Below are 16,890 nucleotides of genomic sequence, written 5' to 3'. Positions count from 1 at the left end.
GAAAATGGCTGCCAGAAGGTTGAACCTTCAAGGCCCTAGAAGAGCAGATGGAGAGGGCATTCAGGTGAGAGGTTTAGTGAATAAGAGTCCTCCATGCAAGACTGGTGGTCAAATGCTCAGGAAGAATAGATACATTCCCTTCTCCCATGGAACCGCTATTCCACTTCCAAACCCCAACCTCCTAGCCTTCTAGCATACCAGCCCCCAGGACAGTCTCTGGGGACTGTGGGTCTTCCTGGCCGTCTCTCCATTGTCTGGGAAAGCCCCATGACTGAGCACAGCCTCTCCTACTTGCAAGAAAATCCGGCCAAGAAAACTAGCCAGGAGATTAGCCAGCTGGCAGCAGCTCCAGGGGTGTGGCTGTGTAAGCCCAGACCAATCTCCCAGCACTGTGCAAGGGCCTCCCGTTGCCAGGAATCAGTCTTTCCAGCCCACAGCCAGCCTCCTCTGAAAGTGTCATAGCAATCCACCCCTCCCATGGGGCCTAGCCCGGGGAGAGCAGCCCCTCCCCAGCTACCGCCAATTTGCACCTCATTAGCAACAGCCTCTCCCCAGTCACGGTCCCTCAGAAATTCCAGACTCAGCCCCTCCTTGGTGCTAAATGAAAGCTGGGTGTTTGGGGAGAATGGCATCTGAGCTGCTAGAATGACAAGTCTGAGGGCTTCCCAGAAAACAAGAACACAGGCTGACGACAGGAGACAAGAGAACATTGTGTCTGGCAGAGAACAGTGGTCCGAGGTTAGGAGGCACTAGAAATCAAAGGGATATTTTGAAACTCAAGTCCATGGTTGCAAGGTGAATAGTGAGCTGAATGGGTGCAATTGGACTGTGGCAAAATGCCTGAGGAATATGCCAAGAGGTGTCTCCTTTACTTGGATGCTTGAAAAATGATGTAAAATTACTCAGCCCTTCCCCCATCACAGAGAGGTACTATGAAATGCCTACTGAAACTTTTAGATGAACCAAAAACATTACTGTCTGTTCAAAAATTCTAAAGAAATACACTGATGGGTCAAATTTTGATTGTTCTTATTGAGGAAGAACAGAGTGAGCAATTTCCAGTTCACCATGGTGAGTTGGACACATACTTCTATCCCAACTCTCTCTGGAAACTCCCACTAAAAAGAGACATAATTTCACAAGGATGGAAAAGGGATGACAAGAAGATTCTTGGAAGCGGGACAGTGAACTGAGTAGAGGTGACTGAATGCCTGCAGGGCAGAGGCAGGAGAAGCAAATAGGAGGTGGGTTCCCCTGCAGGGCTCCAGGAAAGCTCTGGACGGGAGGTGCCAGGTACAGCTGAACGTGAGGCCAGAAGCAGGCTTGACAGCGACTGTTTAGATTCCTCCCTGAGAGGCCTGGTGGCATCTCCTGCTGCACAAGACCAGGAAGCTAGAGATTTAGTTCCTAAAGAGACTAAACCAGAGAGAACCAGAAGCACCAGTCATGCCTGCCTTGGAGTCTGAGCCCTTCCACCAAGGGCAGAGAGATCAACCAACACTCTACACACCGAATAGGAGAAGTTCCAGTCCCAGAGAAACAACACGTATCAACCTCTTAAAAGAAAAGTAGAGCATTCTCTTCAGAGAACTATACAGAAAATATTAATGATAAGGGCTTTCTCAATAAAACAAACCATGCCCCCCACCAATCACTTCATAATGAAGATGAGTGGCCTCCCAAGTCACATACAGGGTCATATGGAGCTTTCATTCAGACTTTTGGGGCCTTGCTCTTAAATATGAACAGATCATCAGATACTTGAGTAGAAAGAAACTCCAACATGAAAAGAAGGTATTAACATAAAAACATTTTTTTGAAAAAAAAAGTTAAGGCCAAATAAAACATCCAAAAATTATCATTAATACCCTTAGAGAAATAAAGGAAAATATTAAGGCCATGGAAAAGAATGAAGTACTATAAAAAAATTCTAGAAATTAAGAAAGAACTCTTAGAAATTAAAAGTATGATCACAAAAAATTAAAAATTCAATAAAAGGATGGAAATAAATAAGGACATTCCCCAGAGGGCAAATAAAAGGAAAAGAACTTTTAAGAGGAAAGAAAATTAGAGGAATATTCTACTTGATACAAGTAACTATATAATATATATTCCAGAGAAAACCAATAGATAAAATGAAGGGGGAGAAGGTATTCTCCCCTCATCCCTAGGAAATAACACCAAAAACCTGCCTAGAACTAAAAGTTTTCATACTGAAGAGATCTAAAAAGTTCCCATACCATGAATATATGCACCAGTGCTAAGGTACATATTCTCTTTAACTAGAAAGTGGGGAAAAATTAAGTCCAGAGAGAATGAAAAAAAAAACCCACAAAGTTATTGAGAACCAAAAAGATTTGGACTTCTTGACTACAACTTTTGGAAACAGAGCAGCAACCCAGAAACACCCTTGTCACTCTGAGGTAAAAGTATTTCCGGTCTAGAACTCCATACCCTGAAAAACTCTTGATCAAGAGTGAGGTCAGGAAAAAAAAAGATATTCTTGAACATGAAAGGACTCAAAATATCTACCTCCTATGCACCCTGTCCAAGGAAGCCACCTCTTCGGAATCTTTTTCCACATGGTCATCTAAAAATATGATAGGAAAAAAATAAAAGTTAAAACAATAAATAGAGATATGATGGGGGGAAAAAATTCGACCAAGAATGTGGTGGGTACTGTTGCTCTTGAAATCGTCATATGTTCCACCAAACAAGGAATAAAGCAAAGAGGAAACCTAGAAATTGAGGAAGAAAGAGAGTATGGTCCAACCAGCCCACAAAGGGGGAGATATGAGGGAATTGGGAGGCTTGTCTACTCAAAAAAAAGGAAAATGATGCATTACTGGATGTGTTTAAATGCCATCGAAGTTGTATGGTTCTTTTAAGACGTTTGTGGAAGGGGCACCTAAGTGGCTCAGTCCATTAAGCGTTTGACTCTTCAGGTCATGATCTCACAGTTTGTGGCATCGAGCCCCGGGTCTGGCTCTGTGCTGGCAGTGCAGAGCCTGCCTGGGATTCTCTCCCTCCCTCTCTCTCAGCCCTTCCCCCACTTGTAATTTCTCCCAAAATAAGTAAACTTTAAAAACAAAACCAAAAAATATATTAAAAATAGAAGTTTGTGGAAGAATTAGAAACAAATCCACATAAAAGTATTTTTTTTAAATGAGACCAATAATACAAGGGCACTGGGTGCCCCAGACATACATATGATTTACAAAGTCAATAACAGAAGCATTTATGAACAATTTAAATAAAAGCATGATTTGAGCATACTGGAGAGATGAAAGAAGGAGTCCATGCAGATGGGACAAAAGAGAATCACAGCCTCACCTTCTCATAGGAAACAGATGAGAGAGATTACAAAACATGTTATTTATAAATAGAAATGTAGATTTCAGAAGAAACAGCGAACACGTCAGAGCAGCTGTGGGGAAATGGGAATATGGAGAAACACAGAAAAGGGAATCATGGTTTGGTTCTAAGTCTGTGCTAGCTAACTATGACTGCATTAAGCTATACTTGTGTACTGCTTTGATTTAAATAAATATTAGGTCCAAAACTAAAGCAAAAAGTTGGCTAATCCTCACTACCTGCATTAGCACCACTCCAAAATGATGTGGACCAATGGCAAACCCATGCTCCAGAGCTGTCGTGAAGAAATGTAATTACCCTAGGAAGTTCACAAGGTCTTCACATTTATCCATGGCAGAAGGCACACACATGACTTAGCACCGTGGTAGTGTGGCAATAGCTTGCATTTCAATAGGATTTATAATTTACCAAGCACATGCATCATTTCATGCAGCCTCAACAATCATGCTGTGCAATGGGTATCCTCAGCCTCATTTTTCAGATGAGCACACTGGACTTCAGAGAGAGAGTGAGACCCACCTGAGGGTTAACAAGTGACAAAACAAACCAACTCCATTTTCGAGCACGTGCACGTGCGTATACACACGCATACATGGTAACAGAGGTAAACAACAACACATTAACAGACTTATTTTCTAAGGTTATTTATGCCTCTGTTGATCTAAGATAGTGAGGAATAAACATTTTTGAAAGAAGGCTATAAGGAAAAAAATTGAGGGTCATCTAAACATTTTCATTTAAAACAAAAATGGCTTCATTGAGTAACATACAAAGAAAGATGAAGTCTTGTATCTTAGAGTTTACTGTTATCAAACTGAATTATGACGTTGCTTGGTAGTGGTAGTCTCTATATCATTAATAACGGGGTTTGCTGAAAGCTGGACAAAGAGTTTTCTAACCTTAATTCTGAAATTCGTTTGCGGGCTGTATCCTCACATCAGACAGGACATGTGTGCCTGTGGGCCCAAGACCACTCATCCTTCTGGGGGGCCGCAAACCAGGCTCCCATTCCTTCTTGCATATTAATACTCCTTTGATCTCAAAGTTGCTCTCTCTTCTACCCAATTTTCTCTATTTTCCATTTATATCGGAAAAATGATTTTCCAAAATGTAGAGTGTGGGCCAGCTCTCAAGCCTTGCAATGCAGTGTGCATAATGCAGAGAATAAGCTGGGTGTCACCTAATCCTTCAGGAGCGGGTGCGAAAGCCCGGGGACAGAATTGTCACACTGACTTTCTACCACAATGCTGCACTCCATTTACTGAAGATTAGGTCTGAAAAGAGTGTGCAGTTTGCAGCTGAAAGCAAATCTTTCCTCGAAAAATTATCTGTGTTTCTATTAACCAGTCCAGCCAATCCCCCTATTCATGTAACAGTGTTAGACAGTAACACAGCCCTCCGACAGTGACCAATGTTTAAGCTGCCTACCACTTTCTAATACATTCAGAACAACATTTCTCTATTAATTTGTTCAGTGACTTCTAGGTATTGGAATCAGGAAAAAACTTTCTGCTTCATTAACAAAATTTCAATGATGTGTTTGGGGAGTTTCTCTAAACAGATTAAAAAATGTTCCCAGCTCTAAGGCAACATAAATTCCCCAATTTTCTCTGTAGTTACCAGGTTAGAACTAGGAGAATGTTGTCTAGCCACAGTATTAAACAATGACATCAAATCTAACTATTTATTACACCACTTTATGTAAAAATGAGTTTCATGATTAGGGTCTGAGGATATCTCACATTCTCCTTATTCAGTCTTCCCCAGGTTCTCATGGATTTGAGATTCACCTCCTTCGTCATGTCCTCCTTTCCCCTCCCTATTGTTCCGGACGCATGAGGAATGTGGTGCTCAACCACCATGCCCCCTGCAGACAGCACAGGTATCTCCCTTCCCTCTTCATGCCCTAAGGGCGGGAGGGAAGCTCTTGTCCACTCTGGGATGTTCCATGGCAGGGCAGGGTAGAGGTGTCACTTTTGTGGCAATGGCTTCTGCAGTAATAACACCGTCTCCAGAAAGATGTATTAGCAATGGATGGGTCCAGCAAGAATAAAGGCTTTCTCACATTTGGGTAGAGAGCACCACCTCTCTTCCCCCAAAACCTCTAATGGCTCTCTGTTGACTACAAAATTGAAATTCTTCTGATGGCATTCAAGGCTTTCTATAAAGCATACTTAAATTACTTCTCTTGCCTGACTTTTTACTACATATCTCCATGCTCAAAGCAAAATTATCCCACAATTCACATGGCTGCCCCAGTACATCATTCATTCCCATCCACCAAGTCCTTCCTCATACAATCCCTCTGCCTGAATTGTTTTCCATCCTGCCTTCCTTGTGTCACCTCCTCTTGTTGGAAGCCTACCAATTCTTCAAAGCCGATGTCCCAAAAAAGAAAACCTCCACACAGAACTAACTTCTGACCCTCTCCTTGGTGTTTCTACAACCCAGAAATGATCATGTGTCTTATTTTATGCTTTCTGTTTACCTTTGCTCGAGCTTCTGATGTCTAAGAGGTATAGAGAGGATACAACTCCTAGTAAAGATCCTCCATGTGTGGATGTCTAGTTAGTGGAACCTGTTTAAAGCTTCCACTCCAAAATATTCAAATGGTTGATTTCAGGGGCTGTTGAAAAGAGAGAAGAAGCAAATGTAAAGTGTTCCAAAATTCTGTTTCTAGTTTGCCATTTGGAACTTAGGGCATGTTTCCTCCACTGAAACAGTGATATGAATAAATCCACTTAGCCCTCTCCACCTAGCCATCCCCTCTTCCTTCTTGAAAGCATATTTAACCATTATCTGCTCAAAAAGATCTCTTTCCACTCTTCCCTCTGTTGTAGGTACCCTTCCTCTGGGGCCTCCAACCATCCCACCATCTTTGAACTTACCAGTCTGTACTGTTACAGGTCAATTCTGTGCCTCTCCCTCACTAGATTATACATTCTTAATAACAGAACTTCTTATTTCTCTTTTATTTGAAGCAGTTAGCATAGTATTTGTCACACAATGAGCACTCAACACAGTCTTTTTTTTGTTTGTTTCTCCAGTAAGTTATAATCAATTTGAACAACGTTAAGGCAGAAATCATATTATTCAACTTTGGATTCCTCAGCAAGGGCTTGAAATACTGCTTTGCACATACAGCATGTGAGTATTGCACAACTACTCCTATAAAACTGGTAAGTTTTTATCCAGGGAACTGCTCATGTTATAAAACATAGGTGAGAAAAACTCAATGATTCTCCCCTTGATGCTTTTTTTTAGTACTTTTTTCCTGATGTTCAATATCAAGACTTCAAAGAAAGCACTTGATGCGTGGGAGAGCCTCAGAGACCAGGGAGATTCATGTATTTCATTTCTCATGTTCTAAAGCTCCTCTCCTTTTCAATTTCTCATCATCCTCACAAATTATCTCACTCCCTTCAGCTGAGGAGGCACATTACTCAGGTTATTTTTAGAACACCCTTGTGTGCAATATTGGCAGTTCAAAGTATCAGAGAATTCACACAAACACAAGGAGTCTCCTGGGGCTTTTGCTTTGTCCTTGAAGCCCTTTTCATAGACCCCTATGGTCTTTCCTATAAGAACCAGGTGAGCCATATTAAAAGTTCAAGTCCATGCATTTACTTCCATGCCTCCCTAGTGAATTTACACTAAATATTTATTCTTTTAATAAAATTTTTAAATGTTTTTAATTATTTTTGAGAGACAGAGAGAGAGAGAGAGAGAGAGAGAGAGAGAGAGAGAATGAGAAGGGGAGGGTCAGAGAGAGAGGGAGACACAGAATCCAAAAATAGGCTCCAGGCTCTGAGCTGTCAGCACAGAGTCTGATGCAGGGCTTGAACCCACAAACTGTGAGATCATGACCTGAGCCGAAGTTGGACGCTTAACCAACTGAGCCACCCAGGCAGGCACCCCTACACTAAATATTTGTTGATGTATGGGAACTAATGTAAGAATAAAATAGGGAGCATAATAAGCAATTTCTGTGACACAGAACCTGAAGCTACACATCATATTCCAAGTTCATACCCTGCATCCTGGACCATGCCTTTGCCAAATTTCAGGAATCTCCTGATGGAGAAGCAGTGATGTTCTTCCCCCACCCTTCACTCTACCTCCAAATACAACTACTCCAAAGTATTTTTGATGGCAAAACTGCCAGTCTACCCCAAAGCTATAGAACTTGTTCCTCTCTGTACAGAGCTCTGTATGTCTTGCAACTTAGAGGAAGATGAAGCTTACAAAGAAAAGAGAAGACAAATGTCCTCTCCTTACCTTTATGGATATCAGTCACCACTGTAGTGAGAAGCACATAAGAAGCAAAATGAATGAGAAAACTTACAATGACTTTCCTCTGTCTTCAATGCACTCTTCTTCCTACTTATACCTCTGAAGTATAACTTTTTAATTAGAGAACTAGACCCCTTAATCCAAGGACTCTATCATTCAAGGTTGTCATTTAAGGATGACTGGCTAGAGGTTTATAGAAGTCTGATAATGTCTCAAGACTAATCTCTCAAAGAAGCACTGTTCAATTGACCTATCTTCAGTGACACAAATGGTTTATATTTGTGTTGCTCAATATGGTGGCTACCAGTCACCGTGGCTATGAAGCATTTAATATGTGGCTAGTGTGGCCGAGGAACTGGATTTGAACTTACTGTATTTAAATACTTTTGACAGGCACATGTGGCTACCGTCTACTGTACTGGGCAGCCCTCATATCTGAAACAGTAGAATGCTATCCTCTGGACAAAATAAGTAATCTTCCTGGCCACCAAATATAGGCTTACTCAAAGTACAGATGAATTTCTTTATAAGCTCTGTGTCAACTCACTAAAAGAAAGTTCACCAAAACCTCTCAAATAGCTTAAGCCAGTTTTAGAAGGGTTGACCACAGGCATTTCTCCACCAGCAGCAGGGTCAAGGGAAGGCCAATGCAGGCATAAGTCTGAAAAATAGAGATAGCAGTAAATAGTTCTTAAGAGTGAACTTGACATTTCTTATTTAGGAAAGAAGGGAGAAAGGCAGGGAGAATGGGTGGGAGAGAGAAAAGGAAAAGGAATCTTGAATATTCTAGAGGTGCTTGGTGTCTGAAATAAATATGAAACATGCCAAATAAACATTTAGCCAAACTGAAATGACAAACCTTAAGTTAAATGGCTGCAATCTAAGCAAGACGTTGGAAATGTCATCAGCAGTTTGTCAAATTGGCAACCTAGAAATTTGCCTTTTGGAATGAGTTTTAGAGCAATTGGCTTTAACTCATGCTAATCCATATACTCATGGCAACTGATGACCACAGCAAGGGAACCAAGTCCCTAGAGCCATACATATATATACATATATATGCAGGTTGTGCCCTGCACTAGAACATCCAGAGGAGGGGGAAGAATGAAACCCACCCTAAGTGCCACCCACCACATGCCAGATACTGGCTCCGGGGCTGACAGAGCTCAGGAGTAAGGGAGGATTTTTGTTAACTTGTCCAGTTAGACTTAGAACCTGTTTCTAATTCAAAGACTGTACATGTGCTAGTGGTAGACCAGAGCCACATTTCTAGCTTGTTGCTAAACTCTTATGAAGAAAGCCATGTATAAGCCAGTACACTGTCAAATTAGGGACAGGCAGAACAGTGGCTTTGCAATCACCTTTAGATAAAGAATAACTGAAGAATAAAAGTGAAGATTATTTAGTTTAAAGAAAAGAGGTCTAAAGAGAAATGTGATACCTGACTTCAAATATTTGAAGACCTATCATATAGAAAAAGGGGGAGGGTTAATCTGAATATCCCCAGAAGTGCCATGTAAATGCCAGTAGGTAAAATATAAAGGAGTTGGGTTTAGCCTCAACATGGAAGTAGCATGGGATAAGGGGGAAATGTAAGCCTTGGGTGACTTAGAACTGAGTCTGAATTCTAATCCCATTAACCAATACCTCTTTGAGTTTCAGCAAGTTGTTTCCTCTGTATGATTCAGTGTCCTCATTTGTAAAACAGAAATAATTTATAGTTGTGATAATTAAATAGAACAACAAAATAGGAGGCCCATGACCTAAGTCATGCTAGATATTCATTAAATTAGGTAATGCCTAGTTTTCCTCGTAACAAAAACATTCCAATAATTATAGGTTCCAATGGTATATCACTCTCCCTAATGCAGCCATGAACCCCTAACATGGAGGGGCACCTGAGTGGCTCAGTCAGTTGAGCATCTGGCTTTGGCTAAGGTCATAATTTTGCGGTTTGTGGGTTCAAGCCCTGTGTCAGGCTCTGTGCTGACAGCTCAGAGCCTGGAATCTATCTTCAGATTCCATGTCTCCCTCTCTCTCTGATCCTCCCCTTCTCATGCTGTCTCTCTTTCTCTCTCTCTCAAAATTAAATAAAACATTTTTTTAAAAACCTCCTAACATGGAAGACATTCACCAGCCTCTACTGGTGGACCATTTACCAATGATATTTTATCAATTAGGTTGGAGGGTTTTTTTGTTTTGTTTTGTTTTGTTGTTTTTTTGGGGGGGGTTGTGTTTTTTGTGGGGTTTTTTTCTGTTTTCAGGGGTTTTTTGTTTTGTTTTGTTTTTTGTTTGTTTGGTTTGGTTTGGTTTACTTAAACAAAAAGGAAGTTCATTGGGAAGATGCTGGATAGTTCACAATTTAATGGAAAAGCTGGGGATCCATGTTTGGAGTAGACAGCAGTGAGGGCATACCCTACCAGGACACTGCTAATGGATATGAACGAACTGGCACACCCTTGGAAAGCCTTGAAGAAGTCAGATCCAAAAGAGTCTGAATGCCCAGGCTCAGGTCATATGCCCTAGGGTAGTATCAGTGCAGTAAGAGGAAGCCACCTCTGACAACTTCCAAAGAACTTACTGGGCTCCACAGCAGAGAGCCTGGTGTCTTGACATACAGTCTCACAAGATGGCCCACAAAAGGGGAGAGGTGACGCCCGATAGGAAAACCGAGTATGTCTACACATTTATACCGGGATAGAGCACACAGCAATGTTTAAGTGCACTGGCCAAGGAGTTATCCTGACATCCAAATCTTGGCTCCATTGCCTGCTAACGGTGAGGTCCTGAGATGGTACTTCATTACCCTGTGCCTCAGTTTCCTCTTCTGCAAAACTGTAAACAGTGCCTACCTCATAAAGTTGTTGTAAGAATTAACTGGAATAAAGTATGCTAATCGCTAAGCATATTTCCTGGCACACATAATAAGACCTCAATAAATGTTATTGCTGCTATTAGCAATATTACTAACACTGAGGGTCCACCATTGAGCACCTCTCAGAAATGCTTTTCCTGAAAGACACCTAGGCTCTTACTCCTCTGTGGCTTCACGCCAGGAGGGAAGTCAACATCTCCAGACCTCTCCTTCCCAGCCCTCTTGACTTGATTTCCCCATGTAGATAATGGTTTCCTCTAACACCACAACTGCGTCACAAAAGCCGTTTTTGAGTAATTGTAAAAAGTGCACAATGAAATATATGAGAAGCACTAATTGCTGGAGAGATGCCAAAAACAAACTGTACTAATGAACCCACACCACAGTGGGAATAACTGTTCGCCATTTGTGGATTTGTCCACGTCTTATTTCTTCTGAACATTACTTTTAGTTCCTGGAAGAAGTACTCTGCCATAAATGGGAGGTCAATTTACTGGAAGTTAAAGACCAGCTTCCAAGCATCCCATCTGCTCCCGGAAAGAGGTATTTTCTCTCAAATGGCTTGGGGCGGGGGTGAGGGTGGGGGGTTGTGTACAGTGCACTCCTAGAAAACAACAAGGTTTGCTCCTGTAACAATTCCCATGAAGCAGTTCGCCAAAGAAAATATATTTGTCTAGATACACATAAGTTTCACAATAGCCGGTGTAAGCTACAACAGAGATGACAAAAATGCCCTAAGAAGCAGGGCCATGGCCTTCCACATATGGATCATGCAGCCTCCAAAATTAATGATCGTGGGATCAGAAAAACGTATCACCTGCTAGCTCTGGGATTTGACAATCTCCTCTTTCACACACACACACCTTACATCCATGTCTCCCTCCGTACTCGTCCCCGTTTTGCTGAGCAAACTGAACTCTTCGACTTAACGCCAGGCTTGTACACTACTTGCTTTTATCTTCATTTTTAAGAGCCTCCAGTTGCCAGCCATGTCTCATACAGTGAAATCTTGCCCACACACATCCAGTTCCTCGCTACAACCAAATTATATTCTATGTCATATGACTTCAAAATCTTAGAATTCTAGGGGCACTGGGGCGGCTTGGTTGGTTAATGTACAACTCTTCATTTCGGCTCAGGTCATGATCTCAGGGGAAACGGAGCCCGGCATTGGGCTCACTGCCTGCTTGGGATTCTCTTCTCAACCTCCCTCTATGCCCCTTCCCTGCTCGTGCTCTCTTTCACTCGCCCGTTCTAAATAAATAAATAAATAAATATTTTAAAATTTTTAATAAGAAAAAAACCCTTAGAATTCTAAATTATCCAGAGTATTCCATTGAGATGTTCTCAGTTAATGCCAAATGTGGCCTCAAAAACATACCTGTTTGGCAGTCGTATTTTCTGGAGACACTTCCAAATCCTGAAAACTGCAGGCAGCCTGTGCTTGCTGCACAATCTGAGTCACAGACCATGGGAGTTTGGTCATTAGGTGATCAGCTATATTGAATTTTCTCACATATTCAACAAACGTGTGGAGGTGCCCGCTTCTCCCCCTAAAATCACTGAGCCACAGGAGCATACGCTGTACAGCGACGTGAAATGCAGTTGCTGTAAAAATGAAATGCTATTCTTGGAATACCTATGTCGGTACTTGAACTGAATCTCCTTTACAATGAAATGGCTGCTGCTTAGCAACTAACGCAAAGGAAGAGCCTGAATGTTTTTTTTTTCTCCCCAGCAGAAGCAGTATTAAACATATACCGTCCTGCTGCTGGTTTCATGCTTTTGAATATACAGAGAGAGTCATCAAGATGACAATGAGGTCATCGTCCCAATCAGTGCGATATGGATTTGGTAGACCAGCCAGTGACTGATTCCAACTCTGGCCATTGTGATTAACAACTGAGATAAAGTCAAGTAAATAAAATTAACGAAAGGGAAAGGCCACTATCTACCTTTCCATAGAGCGGTGCACGGAAGCAGCGTAATGAAGGGAAAAGAACATGGGACTTCAAATCCAAAAACTAGCCTAAAGCCAGCACCTTGCTGGCCTGTGGCTTTGGGAAAGTCACTCTGTGCTCACGCCTGTTTCCTGAAATGTCCAATGGCTACAAAAACAATACCTGCTCTACCTGTTGCCTAGGACTGTTTTGAGAGTAAAATTAGATCAAGCACGTGAAAGCAGTTTATAAATGGCAAAGCCCAAAAAGCGCCACACACGTTTTTATTAGAAGTACTTAAATTTAGTTGGTATTAACACTGTAAGAAATCTCCAGAAATCTGTCTTTAAAAAAAAAATCCCTTAGATTTTGTTATAATTCCACACTGGCTCATAGAAAGCTTCTGTTTTAATCTTTAAATAGCTTTGTCGTTTATTTTTGAACTAGAGATTTATTTTGCTAAGAAATTCTGAAGGTTTTCTTCAAATAGGAAAAAATGACTCAGGTTTTTTAAATCATCCTTTGGAACTTTCTAGGTGACTCTAACAGCACACACGCATATACTTATGAACTCTGAAGGGTGCCATTATGAAAAAACTGACACTGGAAGTATGTACAGCCTGAATAGGTCTTCCAGTTGAAGGTGAAGACTCACTCTCCTAAGAATACTTAAAAAAAAAAAAAATCAGATGTGTGCTTACTGTGCCATTTCAACCACATAAGGTACACATAAATCAGTGCTAACTTCTTCGCTGGACCCCAAGCCATTGTACCATTAACCACCATGGCCCCCAGTTCCACTCTGCTTACAGCGTATCACAAGGTCTTATACTGAAGATAGAATTTGAAGGAGAGGACATGTACTGAGCTATAATCGTTGCAAATCATTCCCTGGCCCCAGGAAACGATTTATTCCCCCATCTCACGCAATGGGGAAAAAGTCATATAGTTTTAAAAGAGAGAGCTCAATCTTGGCCCGCCTACAATTGCCAGTAGCCATACCTATTCAAAGAGCTGAGTCCGAGCTCGGACAGGAAAGGAATCCTTGGTGTCGCAGCCAATCAACTTCTGTCCATGTCTTTTGTTAGGATTGGCTGGGCCCCCCAAATGATGGGCCCGGAGGTCTCTCCTCTCAGAAGATTCTGATCCAATAAACCACTAGATGGTGAAAATATGGCTATCGGCACATAGAAAGTGGGAAAGATGAAAGAACCAGAGTAAAAAGCTGCCTTAGGGAAGCAATTGGCAAATACGGGCATGGATCTGAACTCTGCCATTTAACTAGCCTGACTGACCTCACACAAACTGCGTAAACTCTAAGCCTCAATATCCTTATCTGTAAAATGGAAATAATAACAGTCCTACTTAACTGAGGGTTAAGTGAAATGCTATATATAAAATGTTTCACAGCTCTTGGCACAGAGGGAACGTTTAATCAAATCACTACCTTACACTGATTAATATTCACAGGTAGAGAGTTAAGTAAATTAACACTTGCAGCCCAAACTGAACCAAGAAGAGCTTTTTTCTTCTCTTAGCTGCTGTTACAAAAACTTGGGAAGCATACCGGCTGTCCTTGCTGCCTCAGGGAATGGTCTGTCAGAGGCCACTGGGAAGGACAAGAACAGGGGTGCCCGCTGTTCTGTGGCCCCTGTGAGAAAAGGCAGGGTAGGCTGGGAAGGCTCGGTAGCCCCACGGGTGTTCACTCCGCCGGGAAAGATCATGCGCTGAGGCTTCTGGAGTTCAAGGTTTCTCTACTTCCTGTCTCGCTTTAGATGCTGAGGACAGTGCTTCAATGGGAGAGAGACAAAAATATGCTATGGCTTAGTCTTTGCATTGAGAGGAGGCCCATTTAAAAGGAAGAAACCGTTTTAAAATCAGGTTCTTTTCTCAAAAAACCCCTACAGGGAAGGCTCTCTGGCTCAGAGAGAGACTGCCTCAAACCCAGTTACAGACCTAAGGACGGGATGAGAACACAATCCTTTCAGCCGGAAGAATGCTCCAGAAGGTTGTCTCAAACTGATACCTAGAACCCTTTCCAACTGTGTCCACGTAAGCTTATATAAAACCGCTTTCATCTTTAAACAAATTGCTTTCAAGTGTTTTTAAAACAAAAATATTCTTCCATAGAATTTGTGAGATTGTTCTCCCATACAAAGGCATGACACATTTTTTTAAATGTAGTTTGGAGTTTTCAAGGAGTTTCTTTTCTGGCTCTTTCCGGAATATCTACATGATATACAAAAGCAATAAACTGCCTTTCCTTTGTCTTTTATGGGGGGGGGGGAGAATTTACTTCCTCAGTACTTATTTCACAGTCCTGAGCCCGTTGTATTTGTTCAACAAATACTTAATAATCACCTACAATTTTAAAAAGTAAATTCTGTTGTTTGGCCGGGTTGAGAAAACTGACAGAACGTCCCAGAAGGCTGAGCCTTCCATTTCTGAAATAACCCAGGACAGGTAGCATTCGGGAAGCTCTCTCTCTGATTGCCAGGACACAGCAGCTGGCCATGGTCTGGACATGCAAGCAGCAGCATCGACCCACACCAGAAGAGAAATGACCTCTGCTCTGAAGTCCCTGGTGGGAACTCTAGTTCTAGCACCTCTGTCTTTATCTACTTATCTGTTCCCGACACTTGAAGCTCTGAGACCCCGTGACCCAATTGTCCACGTCTGGCTTCCTGCTCCCGGACGACCGGTGTGGGGGTGTGGGCCGCTGCTCCCTGATTCCTCTGCACGCCGACCATGCCCATCTTCTCTGACCTTGGCTTCCCGCCTCCTCCGATGTCCAGAGCACTCAGAGGTGGCTTGATTCTCTTCATACCTCTAGTGAGAGTCAACTAATTTCTAACAAGTTCCATACCTCGACGATGCCGAACCTGTACATTTAATTTCCCAAGTGTACAGCTATCTTATTTTCCTATTATCTGAATAATTGTATCACTGGCCATTGACTACTGACTAACGTTCAACATTTTGAAGCATAATTAACAAAGCCCCTTAACCGAACTTAAGAGTGGAGGACACCACTAGAATAAACACAGCACTTAACCTTGTGACAGGGAGCGTGACGAGCACCAGCCTTCACACCACCCTGCGAGGAGGGTCCCACCATCTCTACCATTTTGTAGAAGGGGAAATTAAGGCACAGAGAGACTGAGCAACGTGCCCAAGGTCGAATGGCAGGCAGAGACAGAGGGAGAGCTGAGTCAGGACTCTTAACCATCATTCAACCTACCTGTCTCTCATGACATTGAAGAGTAAGCACAATGAGATTTGGTTGCAGTTGAATTCCTTCTAACTGTTTTAAGTTTTGATTGTTTCCCCCCTGCACCCAGCACGTCAGACCATTCATGTTATAGCTTAAATCAGAATTGGCTCTTATCAGAGCATTGTTCGTGAATCTGAAAATCTAATGGCAAATCTCCACTTAAGCAAAATGCGTGAGGTTAAGGACCACACAAGTCCCTAACAGAAAGCTGATGCCTTTAAAAAGCAGCTCCATTTCAAAGGCCCACAAAACCTCAGGGCTGGCAGAAAGAACATTAAAATTCATCTGCGGAGACCTTTCTTCCCACCTCTACCCAACCACAGTCCCCTCCGTCAGCCAGTGCCCACACACCTGAGGATCTGATGGTCTCTAAAAGAACAGAGCAGCGTTCCCCCCAACTCTGAACACTACACTCACCAGCCATCCTCCAAGTGCTATAAATACATGTGAATAAAATAGCTGACCCTTTATTCAAGAATTTGTCATTAAGCAAGGTAAAACACACACACACACACACACACACACACACACACACACACACACAAGCTTAGAGTGGACAAAGGAATTCTTCCCCAAATAACTTTTCCACCAAAGTCAATCAGGTGACCGGTAAGGAGACAGTGAAGTACTCCACTGCCGGAGTCACACCTCCGGTGGGCGGGGCAACGGTCAGGACAGATTCCAGGACAGTGGGGTAGACATCTCTCTGCCTTTCTAAGTCCTAATCACAGGGGAAAAAAGTCAACAGAAAACTCCCCGAGGAGGAAATCAATGATGCCCCCTTGGAAAGGGATGAGACAGACAGAAAGAGAGCCAGGGAGCTAATTAGTGCTACTCAGAAGGCAAATTAAGGCCTTTTCTTTGACAAGCTGCAAATAGCTGGTTAGGCAAGAGCCCCACCACCCTCTCCAGCCTCCAGCAGCTGGCTGAACGGCTGATGCAGGTAGTCACACAGGAAGTTGTAAGCAGAAACGCAGCTCTGGGCTGTTGAACAAAGTGTAAATGAGGAAAAAGGCAAAGCTTTCTTTTAGGAGAAAGGCAAATCACAACCTGAGATGGACAGGGAATGGGAAGAGCAGTAGTTTATTTAAAGAAGGCAATTAAATTTATTCATTCAATAAATATTTATCCAA

This window comes from Suricata suricatta, chromosome 2, assembly GCF_006229205.1.
Source record: "Suricata suricatta isolate VVHF042 chromosome 2, meerkat_22Aug2017_6uvM2_HiC, whole genome shotgun sequence".
NCBI lineage: Eukaryota > Metazoa > Chordata > Mammalia > Carnivora > Herpestidae > Suricata > Suricata suricatta.
This window is presented reverse-complemented; position numbering follows the sequence as displayed.